Raw genomic sequence first — 20,784 nt, 5'->3', positions numbered from 1 at the left:
CAAAAGGCACCTAGAACAGATGGAATGGGGCTGACAAATATGAACAAGAAAGAAGTTGTTGTTGCCATCCTAAATCAGATATCTGAGGGGAGTAAGACCCACCTTCCCACATAACATAAATGCCGGTGTAACCAAGTCATCTCCCCAAAATGAAGCCAAGGAAACTTCCAGTTACATAGGAATTCAGATAAAGACTCACTGTGAGTAGCTATTCTGCGCCTATCTCTCCTCCCCTCCTCCAAACACTCACAAACAAAAACAAAATGTACCCTTGCCCACTTGAGAAAGAATTAAGAACTGGCAGCTCTGCTAAAGTGGACAGTTTCCAAGCCAAGGCCCTTCTCTGAAGATGTTGACAGAGCCAGAGAAAAGAGTAAAGAAATCACAACTCAGTTAAGTTTTAAGAAAAACTTATCAATGGAAGGTATCCATCCTTCACATCCCCTTGTGTCCCAACTTTCACCAGGGATTGAAATCTAAGGCCCTCTACGATGTCCTTTATCCTGTTCTTAGACTATTCTCCAGCAAAAATGACTAAAACACAAAATCCAAACTTCTTTAGCATGTTAAACCCAATTTTCCTCACAAAAAATCCAATGAAATAAAAAATACTGAGAAGATTTAGAACCCAACTATAATGACATATCTTGTATGTATTTTTTTAGATATATTTTTTTGTCAATGCCCAATTTCTTTCTTTTACCAAAGTTTCTGGTACAACTTAAAACTAAGTTTGAAAGAAAACAATTTGCAGGGAACTTAGCAGGAGAGATAAATACATCTGCACACTCAATAAAAATAAATACCTTGACATTCTTCTACAACTGAATCATTACAGCTGAATAATAACATCCTCTTCACTCCACTCCAGGGCATCCAACTGTCCAAGGTCAAACGTCCCTATTCCCCAAGGTAATCTCAGGGCAGATCTTCCACAGTCAGACCTGGGAAAAGTCGTTGGACTGGTAAACAGACAACGGGATGGATGACAGAAATCCCTTTGTCTTCTGGCACAATACAGTGTGTGAGAATGTAAGGAACACTAGAGTGGGACTTGCGAAGGACTCAAGAAGTGACCTAACGTTTACTGATCACCTGCCACCTTACAGGCACTGAAGACTGAATTCCAGACCAACCTATCACTAAAACTACTTCTGTGATCCTGAGTAAAGCTCAGGCATTCCATTTGAAAATGAACAAGGGAGACTAACAAAGCATAACAATCCCTGTAGTTATTCCACGATTCTATAAACATGATCACTCAACAACAAATGTCTTACTGTTAAGTATAATAAGGTTATTTTAAAGCCTTCATTTTGCTCCTCTCCAATCCACTATCTACACCCCATTGACAAAAGATCTTTCTAGAACATGAAATTTACTTTATCACCCAATGTGATTCATCATTTATTTCAGCACAAGATAAAGCTGTCTGTGATCAGCCTTACCTACCTCCCCAGTCTCACCCCTGCCCTCCAACCCTGGCCTCCAGCCAAAATAATTATTAAAAGTTACCTGAAGAAGCCTGGCTATTTCGTTTCTTTAAGCTTTTGTTCATGCTGTTTTCTCAGCCTGCAGTGTACTTCTTTCTCCCTGTCTTCTGTACCGTATATCCTTAACTCATCTTGCAAGACAGCTCAAATGTCTTTTCCTCTGGGAGGCACTTTCAAAAGTATGTGTGCCCAAGGCAGAACTGACCTCAGGCCTCCACTTTCTCCCCTATGTACTTCTGGTGCAGCATCTCTAATCCTTCATTCCATCTAGATATTTGCACATCTGTCTCCTCCCACTAGACCTTGTCTGACTCAAGGTCTCTAGTTTCCTGTTCCTAAAACGATGCTTACAAGATGATACTCATTCCAGGAATTTGATGGAGTAGGGAGTAGAGCAGTGGTTCTCAACCTTCCTAATGCCGCGACCCTTTAATACAGTTCCTCATGTTGTGGTGACCCCAACCATAAAATTATTTTCATTGCTACTTCATAACTGTAATGTTGCTACTGTTATGAATCGTAATGTAAATATCTGATATGCAGGATGTATTTAGGCGACCCCTGTGAAAGGGTCGTTCGACCCTCAAAGGGGTCGCGACCCACAGGTTGAGAACCACTGGAGTAGAGGCATAGAAAATAGAAAGGAGAGCCCTAGTCGGCTTGGCTCAGTGGATAGAGAGTCAGCCTGCGGACTGAAGGGTCCCGGGTTCGATTCAGGCCAAGGGCACATGCCTGGGTTGCGGGCTCGATCCCCAGTAGGGAGCGTGCAGGAGGCAGCCGATCAATGATTCTCTCTCATCATTGATGTTTCTATCTCTCTCCTCTCTTCCTCTCTGAAATCAATAAAGAAATGTATTTTTAAAAAAGAAAATAGGAAGGAGAAGGAAGAATCAATTGGGATGGCCTGAAGAGTGGAGAATCAGTGTTTATCGGTACCATCAGATTTGGCCTTCTGTTCTTTCCCGAAATTCTAGTCTTCAGACACCTTATTCATTCTCTTGGCCACAGCTACATCTATGCTAAAGAACTGCAAAACCACACTTGCAAGCTAGTAACCCCCACCTCTCCGCCAGCTTTAGGCTCATCTCTAACAACAGGAACAGCTTTCGCTTGGATGTTTCATTGTCGCTTTAGATCCAACACATCTCAAATTGAACTCATCGTATTCCCCTAAAAAAGAAAAGACAAAACCTTCCTATCTTCCCTATTTCAGTCAATATCTTAGAAACCCAAGCTTAAACTGTCATTAGACATACCTGATCACACCCCTTCATCTTCACTGTCCGGTCCAGATGATTTCAATTTTTCCTTCACAATCTCTTTTTCTTTCTTCTCCTTATTCCACTCTCCACACAACTCTAGTGAATCACCTCACACACCACAGGTGCCAAATTTCCCTTCCCTACAAGCCAGCCTTGTTCCCTACTATCATCATATTACTATCCCAATCAAAATTTCTCAGTGGTTCACAATTTTCTATCATTCAAAATCTAAACTTATAAGCCTGGCTTTTAAGACCCCTTATAAACATAGCTCCAAACAATCCTAACCACCTTTGTTTCACTATTTACTGCTACTCAGTCTTATCACTGACCAAGAACATCCTGAGTATATCCCTATTCCAGGCTTTTGCTTGATCCCTTCTCAGCTTCAAAATGAAATAATTTTTGTTATTTTCTTCACTCCTTGTACCTAATACCATTTTATTTTTTAAGATCTGGAATCAGTTCCAATTCCTCTGTGACATCATTCATAAGTACCTGAGTATTCTTCTCTCAAAATACCTACGGTATAAAGTGTGTACTATGCAATAGAAAATATACTTTCACATTTTTAAAAATTTTATTTGTGTGGCATAACAGAAGCTCAGTAGTCATTTCTTCCCATTCTCCTTACTCCTAACTGGACTGTAAACTCTTCAAGGGCACAAAATTGTCATTTTATCTAATCCTCCACATCATCTAGCATAGAGCTAAACTCGGAGCAGGTCATTAAAAATAATAGTTTAGTGATTTCTCCTATCCAAAACTATTTCTTCCAAGAAATAAAGGGATAAAACATAATCCTAAAAATCACAGTTGAAAATAATCCTGAACTGCACTAAGATTCCTGAATTTCCACCTCTGATTTCCAGCTGAGATACTACAATATTCTGACTCAAGAGTAAGTAATAATCCTGTGCTCATGACATCACAAGCACATAGTTTGGTAATGATGATGAGAAGGTGGGGGTGGGGAGGCAGGTAGGCGTGAAGGAAAGCAAGCAGACTGAAAGAACAAGGTTGAAAGAACAGCTGTGTGATTTTATTCATTTTTAAATGGGGACACTTCTTATTCTTTTTTTTTTTTTAATTGGCCATATTTTCAAACAAGTTTACTTTAGGAGGGAAGATCTGACAGATTTTCAGTGGAGCTAACATCTGGAAGAGCCTCTACAAAGCACAGGTCTTTTGAAAAAGCCACCTTAATCTTTAACAGTGCAACATATGACAGTAAGATTCCTCCAAATACTGTGAGTGAAGACTCATTCTGGCTGCAACATCTACCACTCACTCTTAAGGATAAGGTGTCTAGACAGCCTGAGAGGCCATATTGGACCCACACAGATTTTGAAAAGAAATTGTTCATTAACATATGCAGTCTAGTCTTAATTGTCCTCAAATGGGTTATTCATTTTATGGATTTCTGAGCCAACAGCTTTAAGATTGCCTGTTCTCATCACTATCAGGTAATGCAAGCTTAGAACTGCAGATTCATTTCAACAGTAGTATGATCCATTCCAAAACACGGAAATAAATCTGGTTAAAAAGTAATGTATTTCAAGCCAAGAAATTTATTAAGTTCTGAATTACCAATGCTAGTGCTCTCTATATAGCAGAGAAAGTTAAATGTATTAAAACATGATACTGTCCTTACCATAAGCTCTTGAGGAGAATCCTGCCATAGTCTTGAGACTTCCCCACAGATCGGTACAATGGGAGACAAACACAAGCAGAGCTCAGCATAGTGAGTAAGGTGCACGAATGCAAAAACTTCTACAAGGAATCTGATGTCTCCTGGCTGATCCTTTTAAGCCAGGATGGTCCAGAAGAGAAGCAGGAGTCACAATGTACCGGTGCCTGCCTGCTTCCTTGTCCCTGAGTTCCTGAACCAGAAGGCTCGATACTCCTTATTAAATCCATCCTTTGTTCAAGGACCTACAATGACTCTATTGACCCTTCTATCAACACACAACAGAGTCTGGCCACTGAGTCTCCTCCACCCTCTTGCTTGCTCTACCCAGGACTTGACCAACCCACATTCTCTGCAGTCACTCTCTTTTATTCCGACAAACACAACTTCATCATTCATACTGTACATTCTATACTTTCTGCCTGGAAGATCTTTTCTTTACTCCTAACATTTACTTGAATGCTCACACATATTTTATAGATAAGGATGAAGTACATTGTCCAAGGTCACAGAGTAGAAACCTCAACCAAGATATGAACCAAGTTCCATCTAACTCTGTAGTCCCTGCCTCTTCGTCACTCTAATCCATTGCCTCCGAAGTCCATTTCAAATTTTACTGATTCAGAAACAGTCCCTAATTCATCTCATTCTTCTTCTGTTACTTCAAGTTTTCTAGACTTTACATACTGCATTTATGGCAATCATATTTGGTTTTGTTTCTATGTTGTTTCCTAAATGTTAACGTTTATAATAGTCCGCCTTTCCATTTACTGTATACCACCTTCCCGAACCCCACCCCGTCCCAAGGGCAAAAACACCTGTCTTTACACCTTTTACATCTTCCCAAAACCTGTCACTGGAGTCTAGAGACGGCTTTATCCACCTCAGTATTCAATCATTATTTGGCAAGGACTTCTCACTTAAAAAAAAAAAAAAAATCAACTCCCTCTTTCTATCATATTAAAACATCAACTGAGTCCGGGCATTCATGATAAAACTGCCCTGCAACTACATTCCAGTTCCACAGATTTTAATTGTCTAAATTTATCAGGGGCTGTTGAGAAGATTCCAGTCTGCCATTGCACAGCTCCCACAGGAAACCTACTGCTGAAGTCACATTTTAAAGCGATGTTTAGGGAGTCTTCCCTTGACGGGATGAATGTTTAGAGTGAGAAGGGGTGCTTCCTTACAATGGCCTCTGCCAGCATCCTTAGCATGCCTGAGACATTTAGGACCGCTAAAGCTTTTGACAAATGTTACTCAGTGCCCCCCATAACAAACTGAGAACTTATTTTTAGTACTGAGTTATTCCATCATAATTCACTTGGTTAATCATATTGAATCTCAAAATTCCAAACAAAGCCTTCTGAAAACCGGGAAAAGTGGTGGGCTATTAGGCTGCCCTACACTTAACCTTGGCTTATTTAACCCCTCAATCCTCACTCCTATCCACGAGGAATTATATATGTAGTCCAACTAGGGAGAGTTGCTAAATACAGGCATAATAGAATTTACCAAATATGATCACTAATATTGACACAAGCCAACTCCCATATTGAAACAATTATTGATCAGCAGACTCTGGGAGGATCTGTGATTTTTAAAAATTAGATTTTACCCTCCAAATTAAATTTTCAATAGATGCCCAAAAGAAAGAGATTAAGTAAAGGTTCAGGAAAATTTCCAAGTTGCTGGTGACATAACTCCACCAAGTCCAACTAACAATTAGCATTCATTACTGGTCAGCCTGCCTTAATACAAGTCAGCAGACAGCCCTTCCTTTGGCAAAGGTTTAGGTGGCGTTTTTATTCACAAGGAAGTTTTTGGCATTAAATGAAAGGGGTAAGTCAAATCGGACAACAACAAAAAAATTATAGTTTGGGAAATATCTTCCTTCCATTTTCCCTTCCTGCTGGAATGCATAAAGTCCAAAGTGGATAGCTGTTCAATTCTAAATTATTCATGTTAATGGATAATTATCAGCAGGAAGGTGCTGATAATCCAAAATGGGAAAATTTGTTAAATAACCGATTTCAGTTTTGGAATATCTTTTCAGCATATTTACCTTCTCAATTACTCCTAGCATGAGCTAATATTTGTATTCATTTGCAATCCCAAAGTACATAGTAACTGACCACTTAATTCAGGGAGGTGCTCTGAGGCACACAGGGTAGCTAGTGGAAATTATAACAGACCCGTATTCAGACTCCAGATGAGCAACATCAACTTCATTTATTTTACAGTTCTGTTCAGCCTTCAAAATATCAACAGACTAGCACAGCAGGATGGTTAGTAAACTTTAAGAGGACTGCTCAAAAAACAATGAGGACAAAGAGTATAATTGTTTGCCTATAATGTATTCATTTGTAAATTATGCAGAGCAAATGTTTAATTACAAGTCTGATTCTCCCTAGCCACCTGGCTTAAGTCCCTGCAGTCTTCTCCACCCCATCAGGAACGCAATCTCGTTTACTCTGAGGGACATTTTTAAAGTTATATAATATAGAAAAATGTTTTTAAAAGATTTAGGATTAGCTACCCTTTTGGACTAGCCTTACCACCACTTCTACTTTGTCCTTTCCCACCTTAGAAATAGATTCTGAAAGACAAAGGGATCCACCTCCTCAAAGGTCTCCAAAATATACAGCATGAGAAGACAAAGACTGAAAATGTACCCATTTCGGATTCTCGAAAAAGCATTTTAAATAGGTCCTTATGAAAAGATAAGGAAAATAAGAGCCAACGTCCCGCTAATTCTTGCTTTTGCCACTGTAACTTCTGAAGAGTCTGCAGAGAACCTTACATAAAATTCCATCCGTCCGTTTCTTTCCACTTAACATTTATATCTGCGCCGTGCCCAGAGGAGCCGCCTCCGGTAGACCGGCTACCTAGACGGCGGGCGCGGGAGGAGGGAGGCTCAGCCCCGCGCTGCGCGCCGACGGCTAAAAATACGCCGGCCCAGTAAACAAATCCCATTCCGTCCCGACCGAGCCGCACCGTTAACCCAGTAATTACGAGCAGAGGAGTGAGATCAGCAGCCCCCGGCTTACTCATCACCAGCGTCTAAAGTTTCCATCGGCTCACGGCAACTCTGCCTTTTTCTGAAGTTCACCCGCCGGCCCTAGAATGGCTCGCACACACTTTTCCGCTCCCTTCCTCCATTACCGGGCGCGCCTCAGTTGGGCTATCGACAGGGGAGAGCACGCCTGTCTTTCCATTTTACTTTTATGCGGAGACTTGACGATGAACTTTATCCGACTGCGGGGTAGTCGCCTGCACTCTAACCACCTACGACTCCACCATCCCTCCCCGAAAGTCTCGCTGACACCGTCCGAACTGCCCCGCGCACTTGGGGGACCAGGATCGGGGGAGGGAGAAGGGAGAGGACGCGGGCACAGGTGAAAGGGAGGAGTAACAGGGAGGAGGGGACGAAGCCAGGGGCAGTCAGGGCGAGGAGGGGTGCCCAGAGCCGCCGGCCCGGGGCGAAATGTAATCAGAAAGGAGAAGGGGGCCCGTGGAGATCGGAGGGTCAGAGCTGGGGAAACTGGAGGGGCAGAGGGGCGGGGGCAGAGCGGGGGAGGGTGACAAGGCGGGGGGCTCCGTTACCCTCGCGGCTCCCGGGGCGAGGCCCTAGGCCGGGGCGGAGCGCGGGGCCCGGCCGCCTCTCCTCATTCCTCTGCTGTGACCCCGGGGTCCGGCCGGCCCCTCCCCTGACGACGATGGAGGCGGTGGCGGTGGCGGAGACGGCGACCGCGGCTGTCGCTGCGCCCGGGAGCCGGAGCCGGAGCCAGACGGGACTGACCGGACCGGCCTCCTCCAGCGGCTTTTTCCCACTCCACACACGGTCGCCGCTCCGACTCCGGCGGCTGGTTCAGGATCGGTGGTTTTCGGCCGTCCGGCCGGAAACAAGCGCCAGTTTCCGGCCGGAGCGGGTTGGTGGTAACACCCAAGCCGCCCCCCGGGCCTCCTCCCGCCCCGCCCCGCCCCGCCCCGCCCCGCCCCTCCCGTAGCAGCCCCGCCTTCAGCGCCGCTCCCCGCGCCGCGGCCGGTTTGGCGCCTGCCCCGCGCGTGACCCGGGTTTCCCTGGCCGGGCCCCTGCGGCCGCCGGTCCGGAGGGGTCCTGAGCCCGAGAGGAGCGGGCAGAGGGGCTTTTGAAACTTGGCGGTCGACTCCGTGGCTGCAGCGCTTTGGGAAGAAGCGGGAAGAAGCGGGTGTCCTAGAAAGGTGAGAGGGATGAAAATGCAATGAGACATCTGAAATTCCAGTGAGAGTCTAGAATGAAGAGACTCCATCATTCTAGACTGGCCAGAGGAAAATTATCGCCTCTTCCAGAACAGGCTCCGTCCAGTTATGCACTCCCCTTTCTCCACTCCTGAGGTAAACATACCCTTCCCTATACACACCCAATACTTATTAATTTGCATAATGATGATACGTTATGGACACATCTGCCTTAGACCGTTAGCACAATCAAAAAAAGTTATGTAGCCGAAACCAGTTTGGCTCAGTGGATAGAGCGTCGGCCTGCGGACTGAAGGGTCCCAGATTCCATTCCGACTAAGGGCATGTACCTGGGTTGCGGGCACATCCCCAGTGAGAGAAGTGCAGGAGGCAGCTGATCGGTGTTTCTGGCTCTCTGTCTCTCTCCCTTCCTCTCTGTGGAAAATCAGTGGAATATATTTAAAAAAAAAAAGTTATGTAGAACCTTTTTTATGGTAATGGCTTTTAACAACGTAATTCAAATATTTATTGAGTCTCCACTATGTGCAAGGCACTGTGCTCATTTACATTGGGGACACAAAAATGAGCAAGACATCAAGGATCTTACACTTTAGTAGAATACATGAAACTATATCCTATAAGGCAGAACTCACATGTGCAATGTGTTACAATAAGATATGGCTACGAGAACATAAGCTTGCCTGGCACATAGCACACCTTCCATATTTGTTGGATGAATAAGGAAATATTAGAAGAATGTGGACTGTTTCAAGAAAGAAGTGCTGTTTAATAAATACCTCTTATGATAAACACAAAATGGGGGCAGTCCCTGCTACAATCTGACCAAGAAAATCCTCCATTCAAATTCCTAACATTGTGGCACCTGGTCTACATATTCAAAATGTCTATTGTCTAAATTGTGTCTGTTAGGTCTATTTATAAATAAACTAGAGGACCAGTGCACAAATTCATGCATCGGTGGTATCCCTCGGCCTGGCCTGCAGAGATGGAGCCGAAACCGGCTCTCCGACATCCCCCGAGGGGTCCTGGATTGCAAGAGGGTGCAGGCCAGGCCGAGGGCCCCCACCAGTGCACCGGGGCAGGGAGGGACCGCGGGAGGGCTCCAGGGCATGTCTGTCCCATCTCACCCAGTCTGGATCGGCTGAACCCCAGCAGCAAGCTAACCTACCGGTTGGAATGTCATAGTGACTGGTTGGACGGTTGAACACTTAGCATATTAGGCTTTTATTATATAGGATATTACAGTCAACTTCTCTGTCTCCTCACTAATTTCTGAAGTCCTCAGTTTCTAAACAGGTGGAGAAGAGACATATTAGAATTATCCATCTCAAGACTAGAAAATCGACTCCTGAAACGGGACACGTCCTAACTAGCTATATCTCTTGGGGATACCCTGGGTTTACAGTTGAAGATTTAGGCCTGGGCCTAGGGCCATACCACGGCCAAGCAGGTCTGAGTGCCTTGCACCCAGGACCAACAATACAGGTTAGCAAGTAGAGCCATTTGGCCGGAGCGTCAAGCATGTGAGGACCACAGATTTTGGCTACATCTCAGTGGCAAATTTGAGGAGGAGAATACGATGAGACTTGGTCATTTAAGTTGACTCTAATTGAACTCCATTGATCACACACCCCCGCCCCTTGCTAGGTAAGTCTGAGGTAGGAGGATAGATCTACAGATGAGAAGATTAAAAAATCTAAAGCTGTCGTGTTTTACCAAGGCCCGCCCAGGACCGGGTTATGCCCAGCTGTGTCCTTTTAGTCTTATGGTGTTCAAAGGCATTCTCCACCCACAGTACAAGGCAGACTTTTACTTCTGACAGTAACCACGAGAAGTTTCCAAATTTAAAAGCTGGTCCAAGTTGCTGGTCAAACTCATTTGTGACCACACTTTACAGACTTGCCTGAAAATGTAGGGGCCAGGAAGTGATGGGGTTGCAGTTGCTTTGTGCCTGTTTCTTACTCTGACCATCCACCATTCATTGTTGTTTGTGCAATTGCTCAATGGACTGCTTGTTTGGGGTCAGCCGGGGCTGTGTGGGTAGCAGTGTGGTCAGCCAGGCTGAAAGCCAGGCCACCTGGGTTTTGGTCCCAGCTCAGCCAGCCCCTAATCCATGAAGTGAATCCCTTCCTATTCCTCTGTGTCACTTTCCCTGCCTAGAACCTGGGGACCTCTTCTGTAGTGATGTACAGCCATTCAGGTTGTCACTATGCTAAATGCTCAGTAGTTGTGATGTCATTGTCGGCAGCCAGAACACAGCCGATTATTATTATTATTATTATTATTATTATATTTTTATTTTTACTTTTTGCTGACAGAAGAATAGTGAGTGGGGAAAGTAAAAGCAGCAGAGAAATGCCGAAACCGGTTTGGCTCAGTGGATAGAGCGTTGGCCTGCGGACTGGAGGGTCCCGGGTTCGATTCTGGTCAGGGGCTTGTGCCTGGGTTGCGGGCACATCCCCAGTGGGAGATGTGCAGGAGGCAGCTGATCGATGTTTCTCTCTCGTCGATGTTTCTGACTCTCTATCTCTCTCCCTTCCTCTCTGTAAAAAATCAATAAAATATATTAAAAAAAAAAAAAACAGCAGAGAAAATCCTACCAATGTACTTAGGACCACACACCCTCTTCTGCCATTCGGTAGAAAGTTCTTTTCCACCCTGAAGGCCTGTTTTCGTTTACTCATTTTAGCAATTCTAAGGGCTGTAGCAAGGAGCTCCCTGAGCTTTCATTTCACTTTAAGCAAGAGCACAAAAAATAGCCTTTCATTTCACAAGAGAAACTTAAAGGAGAGATTATTTCAACACTGGGGCTAATGCAGAGAGCAGGGGGAGACGTTCAGAGAAAGCTATTTTTGCAGATAACCCAGGAAAACACACACACAGCAATTGTTTGCATTTATATGCTTTTGTGGTGGAAAAGAAAACCAAACCAAAATAATTTCCTTTCCACTACCACCGCTATAATTTAGACCAGTGGTTCTGTGGAGTTTCAGAAATTACATACTGTCTCTGCTTAGGACTCAGACTCACTAACTCAAAATTCTTGGGACTGAGGACCATGAATCTCTGTTTATAAATACCTGACTTTCAAAAAATAAAAAAATAAAAATAAATAAATAAATACCTGACTTTCGCCTTTCAGCCTCCAGAAGCTACGGCAACAGCAACCCCTGTGCCCGGGGTGGGCGGGGGGTGGGGGGGGAGGGTCTTCGGGTTCCAGCCAGACTCACCTGTCCATTGGGCCATGGAGCTCCAAGCAGTGGATGGAGAGCAGCCTGCACGTCCCAACCTGCCCACCCAGTGCCTGGCTCCCACTCCTTCCCAGCCCTGGAGATAGCAGCCCTCCTGCTGCTGACAGCAGTGACAGCACGAAGGCTCAGGGTCGGCTCCTGCTCTTCATCCTGTGCTCCGTTGGCTTCTCTGCTGCCTGTATCCTGCTATGCTGCTGGGCCTGCCTGGCCTCCTGCCTGAGCCCCAGCCTCTCCAACTCCAGGCCCCTGGTACCAGGGCCCCTGCACTTCAGTGGATATAGCAGAGTGCCAGATGGGAAGCCACTGGTCCGAGGGCCATACTGCAGTTGTGCCATGGTGTCCAGCTCCGGCCAGATGCTAGGCTCTTACCTGGGCACCCAGATCAACAGGGCGGAGTGCATGCTGTGCATGAACCAGGTGCCTACCGTGGGCTGACTCACTATGATCCTTGCCCTGGAGCTATGCGAGGAGACCGTGGTCTGTGGAATGGTCAGCGACAGTGACTGTAGGGAGAAGAGCCACCTCTCAGTGCCTTACCACTACTTCGAGAAGGGCTGGCTGGACAAATGTCAGATGTACCTGGCACACGAGCAGACACCCCGCAGTGCCCACCGCTTCACCACTGAGAAGGCCGTGTTCTCCCGTGGGCCAAGAGGAGGCCCATTGTTTTGCCTACTCGTCCTGGAGAACCCAGTAGCCCCACTGCCCAGCCAGCTGCATTGCCTTCACCAGGCCTGCTTTCCATTCACACTCAACCAACATCATTTAATTTGTGGATCCTGCCCCTGCCATATGCCAGGTGGACCTAGGGTTCTTTCCTGCCCTACCCTGGGGACACTTAGAGCCGTCTCAGGCCTTCGGACTTGAAGGGGAGAAGAGGGGGCCATGGTGACTTTTGTGCATCCCTCCCCATCCCCGCTCCCCTACTAATCTGAATCTTAACTTCGGGGTTCATCCCGCCTCAGGTTCTATCCAGTGGCCTTTGCCTCCAGGGCTGAGGTCCCCCACTCACCAGCTTTGTGACCTTTGACCTTGTACCAGCCCTGGTCCTTCCTCTCTACACCCCGCTTCCACCCACCTTTGGTGCCACACTTCCCAGGCTGATTGCCCTGGTCAAGGCAATCCCGAGCTTGGGGGTTGGTTCACTGGGTGAAGGGGCCTTTGAACTGTGACATGCCAGGGCCACCTCGAGTGTACAGGTAAACGTGTTTTCTGGAAAATAAATAAATAAATAAAATATCCACGGTTCTTTTTTTTTTTTTTTTATCATTGAGGTATAGACACATAACATTATATTTGTTTCGGGTGTACAACAGTGATTCCGTATTTGTATACACTGTGAAATGATCATCACAATAAGTCCAGTTACCGTCCATCACCATAGTTATAACATTTTTATTCCTGTGATGAGAACTTGCAAGATTTACTCTCTTAGCAACTTTCAAACACACAATACAATATTATTAACTAAAATCCACATGACTTCTTTTTTTAAAATATATTGGGGGGTTTTTGTTTGTTTTTTGGTTTTTGGTTTTTTTTTACAGAGAGGAAGGGAGAGGGATAGAGAGCCAGAAACATCTATGAGAGAGAAACACTGATCAGCTGCCTCCCACACACCCCCTACTGGGGATGTGCCCACAACCGAGGTACATGCTCTTGACCAGAATCGAACCTGGGATCCTTCAATCCACAGGCTGACGCTCTATCCACTGAGCCAAACCGGCCAGGGCCCCATGATTTCTTTATAAGTGTAAGTTTGTACCTTTTGCCAAGACTGATGTCAAGGAATTGACTGCCTATGTTTTCTTCTAGGAGTTTTGTTTGTTTTGTTTTGTTTTGTTCTCTTCTAGGAGTTTTATGGGTTTTTTAAAAATATTTTTTTATTGCCCTGGCCGGTTTGGCTCAGCGGATAGAGCATCAGCCTGTGGACTGAAGGGTCCCAGGTTCGATTCCGGTCAAGGGCATGTACCTTGGTTGCGGCCACATCCCCAGTGGGGAGTGTGCAGGAGGCAGCTGATCTATGTTTCTCTCTCATTGATGTTTCTAACTCTCTATTCCTCTCCCTTCCTCTCTAAAAAATCAATAAAATATATTTTTAAAAATATATATTTTTTATTGATTTTAGAGAGAAAGTGAGATGGAGAGAGAGAGATAGAAACATCAATGATGAGAGAGATCATTGATGGGCTGCCTCCTGCATGCCCCCTATGGGGATTGAGCCCACAACCTGGGCATGTACCCTTGACTGAAATCAAACCCAGGATCCTTCAGTCCACAGGCTGACGCTCTATCCCCTGAGCCACACCAGCTAAAGCAGGAGTTTTATGTTTTTATGTTTCAAGTCTTTAATCCATTTTGAGTTAATTTTTGTGTCTGGTGTAATACAGTAGTCTAGGTTTACTCCTTTGCGTGTGGCTATCCAGTTTTCCCAATACCATTTCTATGCTTTCACCATTGTATATTCTTGCTTTCTTTGTCATAGATTAACTGGCCCTATATACATGGATTTATTTTCAGTCTGTATTCCATTGATCTATGTGTCTGTTTTTGTGCCAATATCATGCTGTTTTGATTACTATAGCTTCGTAATATAGTTTGAAATCAGGAAGCATGATGCCTCCAGCTTTGTTCTTCTTTCTCAAGATTTTTGGGGTTATTTGGCATCTTTTGTGATTCCATACACATTTTAGGGTTGTTCTATTTTTGTGAACAATGTCATTGGAATTTCTGTAGGGATTGTACTGAATCTGTAGATTGCTTTGGGTAGTATATACATTTTAACAATATTAATTCTTCCAATTCGTAAGTACAGAATATCTTTTTCATTTATTTGTGTCTTCTTCAATTTTATGTATTAATGTCATAATTTTCTACCTAGAGTTCAAAGCCCAACCTATATTATCTCCTTTTAAGGACTTCCTATAAAATCCTAAACTATAAATATCTTTATCAATCAATTGGAACCTAAAAATTGCCTCAAAATTATTTTTCACAAGTATTTGTTATTAAGCGAACTATTTAATCAATTAACGAAAAAATCTAGGAATAATAAAACAGCAAGGAAGAACAGTTCAGTGACACCATTTATGTTCCTGTACCTTGTAAAGGGTTCCTAGGATTAAGCATTAGGGGAACTCCTAAATAGAAAATCCCGACCTCCAGGTCTGTAAACACTAAAAATCACTGGAGGTACTTTGTTGTAAATAGGACTTATCAGCTCTCAATTATTGCAAGTGCTAGTCCCCAGGAGAGCTGTTAGGACATTAACTAAAGGACTCTTGGCAAGATTGCGCGTTTCTGCTCCAGCCCTGACAAATCCCCCGAGGATGTAAGAATGGGCTTCTAAGGCCCTCAGACACCTAGCAACATGTAGGTAAGGAAGAGAAGCTGGGTCCTGCGGCTTTGCAGAGAGCAAGTGCTACCTTACCTAACTGGAATGCCAGCCAGGCAGGTCAATTTCATCTCCACCTCACAGGTGACACACCCTCAGGTTTGAAGGAAAAGCAAACAATTAGACTGCCAACACATTGGCTGGGACAATGAGGAGAGGCCAAGGGAATGGAGTGACTAAGTCACTATGTCCCCTGACCAGGTCAGCACTGGGAAGCGGGCCAAATTCAGGCTATTGGAAACCGACAGAGCATTGAGACAGAAGAGGTGAGACTGCACTAAACTCCCCCTTTTCACGTGACTAATGGCCCATGTTGAACTCTATAGGTACTGCACAGTAAGAATGTTTTCGAAATTATAAATATAGTTTCTTTTCCTCCTGGAGGGAGCTCGGAGTTGAGTGACTATATCTAATTGGCGTCTATTAGAGCCTCTCTCAGTGATGTGCCCTCTGACTAGTGCCTTCCCGGTTACTGACCTGATCAGCATTAGGGTTATCCCATGTGGCTTATGGTCTGTGAACAAGCCTGCAGATCACAGCGACACAGAGAAGTAAATGGAAGACAACTTTTTCAGCTGGGGAAAAAAAAAAAAAAAAAGCTAGAATTGAAAAGTGTTACCATTACTTGGGTCACCTTAGATTACACTTACCTAATGGGTTAGGTAACCTTCCTAGTTCAAGAAGAGATGGATTGCTGAGGGATCCACGGATGAATAAAGTACTCTAGGAGCACCCAAGAGAAAAGTATAAGACCTGGGGGACATTTAAAAAGAAAGCTTTGCCCGGCCGGCGTGGCTCACTGGTTGAGCATTCACCTATGAACCAGGAGGTCACAGTTTGATTCCCAGTCAGGGTACATGCCCAGGTTGCAGGCTCAGTACCCAATAAGGGGCATGCAGGAGGCAGCCGATCAATGATTCTCATCGTTGATGTATCTATCTCTTTCTCCCTCTCTTTTCCTCTCTGAAATCAATAAAAATAAAAAAGGAAAGCATTGATATGGAAACAGGAAGGAAAATTGAGGAGCTGAATCACGAGAAGTGGCAGAAGAATCTCACACGTGCTAATTAGGAATGCCGCCCTGCCAGTTTCTCAGTGTTAGCTCCCCACCAGGTGTGGCTGCCCTTCTCCTCTCCTAGGTCAGAGATCACACATAACTGGCAGCTCTGCTCCTGCCAGTAAGTTATACTGAATATGGCACCAGACTGCTTGCCTCCTTGTCCACATCCACTACAGGAGCAACAAAAGCTCAACAAAATGGGAATTGACACAATTCAGCAAATTTTGTTGATATTTTTAAGCTCCCACCCTGTGTAGGGCATACAGAGATACAATCAGTGCCCTTAAGAAGCTTTCATGAGCAAGACGAGGCACTAGAAGTTCAAATGCTTCTGAGCTTGACACATGTCCTTCCCCTTACCCAGGAAAAAACATGGAAGGTGGTGCAGACCATAAAAGGACAATGTGGTCTCTGACTACTGACATTTGTTTCTGGAAGAAACTGAAAGGGTTGATTCTTACTACCCATACAGTACCCATACAGTACGTTCTGTCATTGATTTCCTGCTTCCTACAACACGTTCCCTTTGATCTTTAGTGCCCTTCTCCCCTCCTCTAAGTGGATAGTGTTTACAGACCATTATGCAGCAAACAGCGTCTAACACTCAGAAAGAGAGCTCTGAAGCACAGCCCAGTGGTGCTGCCCTGGCCTCTTCCTGTGGGACACCCTCACCGGTGGACATACACACATCAGTTAGATTATATTGCAGATTCAGTTGCTACTAGTGTCCTTGCTTAAGCCTAGGTGTTCTTTTTCCCCCCACATGTTTGAGTGCATTGTCAGTACATCTATGCTGAATCATTATGTCTATTTCTTTCTCCTAATTACCATTGCTACAATCCTAGCTCATTACCTCTGACCTGAACTACTGTAAAATAACTCTGCAACTGGCCTCTTGCCTTTAATCTCTTTCTTCTCTTGCTACCCCTCATGCCTTGCCTAAAACTAAGGTCTGGTCACATCATTCGCCTGCTCAAAAACCTTCAGTTTTCCTTGAAGAGAAATAATATAATTATTATTATAAGTATAGAACATTAAATAAAATATTATTATACTAGAGGCCTGGTGCATGAAACTCATGCACTGGGGGGGGGGGGTGGCAATCCCTCAGCCCAGATTGAGGGAGGACACAGGACAGGCTGAGGGACCCCACCGGTGCAGATTGGGGCTGGGGAGAGACGCGGGAGGGCTCGTGGGGGGCCCAGGGCGTGTCCGGCCCATCTTGCTCAGTCCCGATCAGCTGGACCCCAGCAGCAAGCTCACCTACGGGTCGGAACGTCTACCCCCTGGTGGTCAGTGCACATCATAGCAAGCAGTTGAGCAGCTTTAGCATATCATTAGCATATTATGCTTTGATTGGTTGAACAGACCGGACACTTAGCATATTAGGCTTTTATTATATATGATTATTTAAAATATATAATATGCTATGGTATATTGTTTTATTATTATATTATAATAGGCTTATAATAAGAAGTATTTTTTTAATGTGGGTGGCACTATACATCCCTGAAAAAATAAAAGAATTCAGAGATCTCACAGATTGCTTTGGGATCATTGTGTAAACTGAAAAGAAAATATGGTCATTTAAAACCCAAACTGACAATAGCTGCTTTTAAAGGAGATAATGTAATTCCTATAGCAAAGAAAAAATTCTTCACACTGCCTCCTCCCCCTCACAGAATTGCAAAAAGGGAGTGGTAGCCAACAGAAGTCTCTGTTGGTTCTTCTGAGGCTCAGAATGGGAACTGGAACAGATGATCCATATTTTAGCAGGACACATTCATGAGTCCTTGGCTATAATAAAATAAGAAAAAAATCAAACAATAAAAGGGGAGCCCTATGGAAGGGGGTCAGGAAAATACAGAACCTTTAAAGGAAGAGAGAGAACCAAGCAACATGGCAATATAAAACTTCGCCATTGCCTCCATATCTGCAGCAAAGCCTAACACATACGCAAATATCCTGTGTGAGGAATATTTTCTGGGGGCAATGAAATGAGTTGTTTCACGTCTTGGGGCAATGTTGTGCAAAACAATAACAGCACATTAGAGGTGGTGACATGATCCAACCCTTGAACCAATCAGTAACAAAGAAAAGCATTGGGCACACCCCCACCTCCAGAATTTCTGGGGGGCTCTAACTGTACAGGAGAATGGGCTTAAAGATGTTTTGTTTGAATCTCACAGGTACCTTCACAGAAATATGGGTTACAATTTGATAAGAGGTGTGTATTCAATCCCTTTTTGCTTCCTTTCCCTGTGAGTCCTACAGGCGGCCCCATGTGGCACTCAGTACTAAATACATAAGTACTGATGTGATGATCAAGTTGACCTTCATTTTTCATTTTCCTTTCCTTTAAAATGGTCTGCTCAGAGGCCTGGTCCATCATGCGTTTTTTGCTCCTCCAGCGGTGGCCAGGAAGCTGTGTTCCCTCCATCCGTCTGAATGCTGCTGGGGCCAGTGCCCTTCCCTCGACCTAGGGGTTGGAATCTGCCACAACCCGGAGATCAGTGGTATTCTGCAGGCCTTCTCCTCAGAGAAAAGAAAACACCAAGTTTCTTCCCCAGACTTATTGCCACCCACGCTCTCCCTTCCCTGGCAGGCCTCCCAGAGGTAAACTCTGCTAATAAGAAAGGTCCCAGATAATTAGGAGAGGAAATTGGAATCAAAGAGAGAAATAATGGAAGACACCATACGTGTGTCCTAGTTAGTAAAGCTAGTCTCTGAGCACAACAATAGGTAGCTTCTGTGTGTTCCAAGGGAAGACAGTTGGCAAGAAGAGGCAGAAGACGACAGAGGATTAGTAGTAGAGTAGGAATTATAAAGGGTGATTCCCAGCTGCCCAATCATACCACTCTCAGGCCCAGCAAGGGACCTCTATGTGCTGAGCCCTGAATTTGAAAAATCAGCCCAGCCAGTGTGGCTCAGTGGTTGAGTGTCCACCCACGAACCAAGAGGTCACTGGTTCATTTCCTGGTCAGGGCACATGCCCTGGTTACCCAGTAGGGGGCATGCAGGAGGCAGTGGGTTAATGCTTCTCTCTCATCGATGTTTCTATCTCCCTTTCCCTCTCCTTTCCTTGTGCTTTAAAATCAATAAAAACACTATATATATATATATACACACACACACACACACAGTACCATTCTGACTCTCCTCTGGCTATATCTCTCCCCAGAGGATGAGGAGGCTATGGAATCAGGAGGAATACATATCTGGAGCCTGGGACCACCACCGTCTACCTCTCCCCCACACCTATACACATACTTCTAAGAGAACATCCTCTGAGTTCCTGGGAATCTGGAATTCCCAGCCCAAATGTCCTGAGCCCCCTTCTAGGGTTTGTGTGGGCCTCTTCACAGGGTCCAGATTCCTGAGAGTGAACACCACCACTGATGGGCCAGCTCACCTCATTCCAGGCCACAACCCATGAGTCCAATAATTCTAAACTTGAACCTGGCCTTTCAAGTTGTTATAAAAGTATACTTGTCAAGGTAGAAGGATAAAATATATTTTATCTAACAACTTGTTAGCTTTATGAATAGCTTAATTATTTAGACATATGGTGTATTGGTCTTTATTTGTACTTTGGCCCTAAGCCCCACAAATGCTAGGGGTGGGTCTATTTAAAATAAAAAGTGCTTGGGACTAGAGAACTGTGTATTTAAGGGACAGCATGCTTCTCTGCTAGTGATTAAAAATCTTCACTACAAACCTAGCTTTTTATTTACAGCTAATGATTTATCTGGAAATTTTTCTCTAAAGCCAAGTAGACCCCTATCAAATAATTATCTGTGTCTAAAAATCTCATTTTCATAACAAAATAATTATTGGCAGTTGTTGATTTCTTAGTTTTCAAACAAGGGTGTGGATTCTGGCCTCTGGTCTGCCTTATCTGGCCCAGCTCTGGCCCCTGCTGGGGCTGCCCCTCCCACCTCTTCTCTGCTTAGCTTCAGTCTCCCTCCTTCCATTTTCATCAGCCATTCTTCTAATAAAATAAAAGAAATATAATTTTTCAGTACATAATTTAAAATATATTTTTATTCAATAGCAAACAAACTGACTCATATTCCTTTCCCTCAAAAGGAAAAAAGCCTAACAATTTTTGTTAACTGACTCAGATTTTCCCCCCTTTTGGGTCATATACTTTTAGTAGGAAACATGTTCCATTTTGCTATATCAAATAGTATATTGTTAAGGCTTTTGATGTCTGATTTTTTTCCCAATGGGGGTGAAGAGGAAGGGAGGCTAGTCTTTGGCAGGGTTCTCCAGGCTGGAAGGACTTGAGCAAGGTATTTACTCACAGCAGCTGGGAGGGAATGAAGCCAGAGGGTGAGTGTAAAACTATATTTGGGGAGGTGTGGCAGGGGTTAAGTATTATTCTAGAGA

This window comes from Myotis nattereri (assembly GCF_964212035.1).
Source record: "Myotis nattereri genome assembly, chromosome: 18".
NCBI lineage: Eukaryota > Metazoa > Chordata > Mammalia > Chiroptera > Vespertilionidae > Myotis > Myotis nattereri.
Note: the sequence above shows the minus strand (reverse complement) of the source record.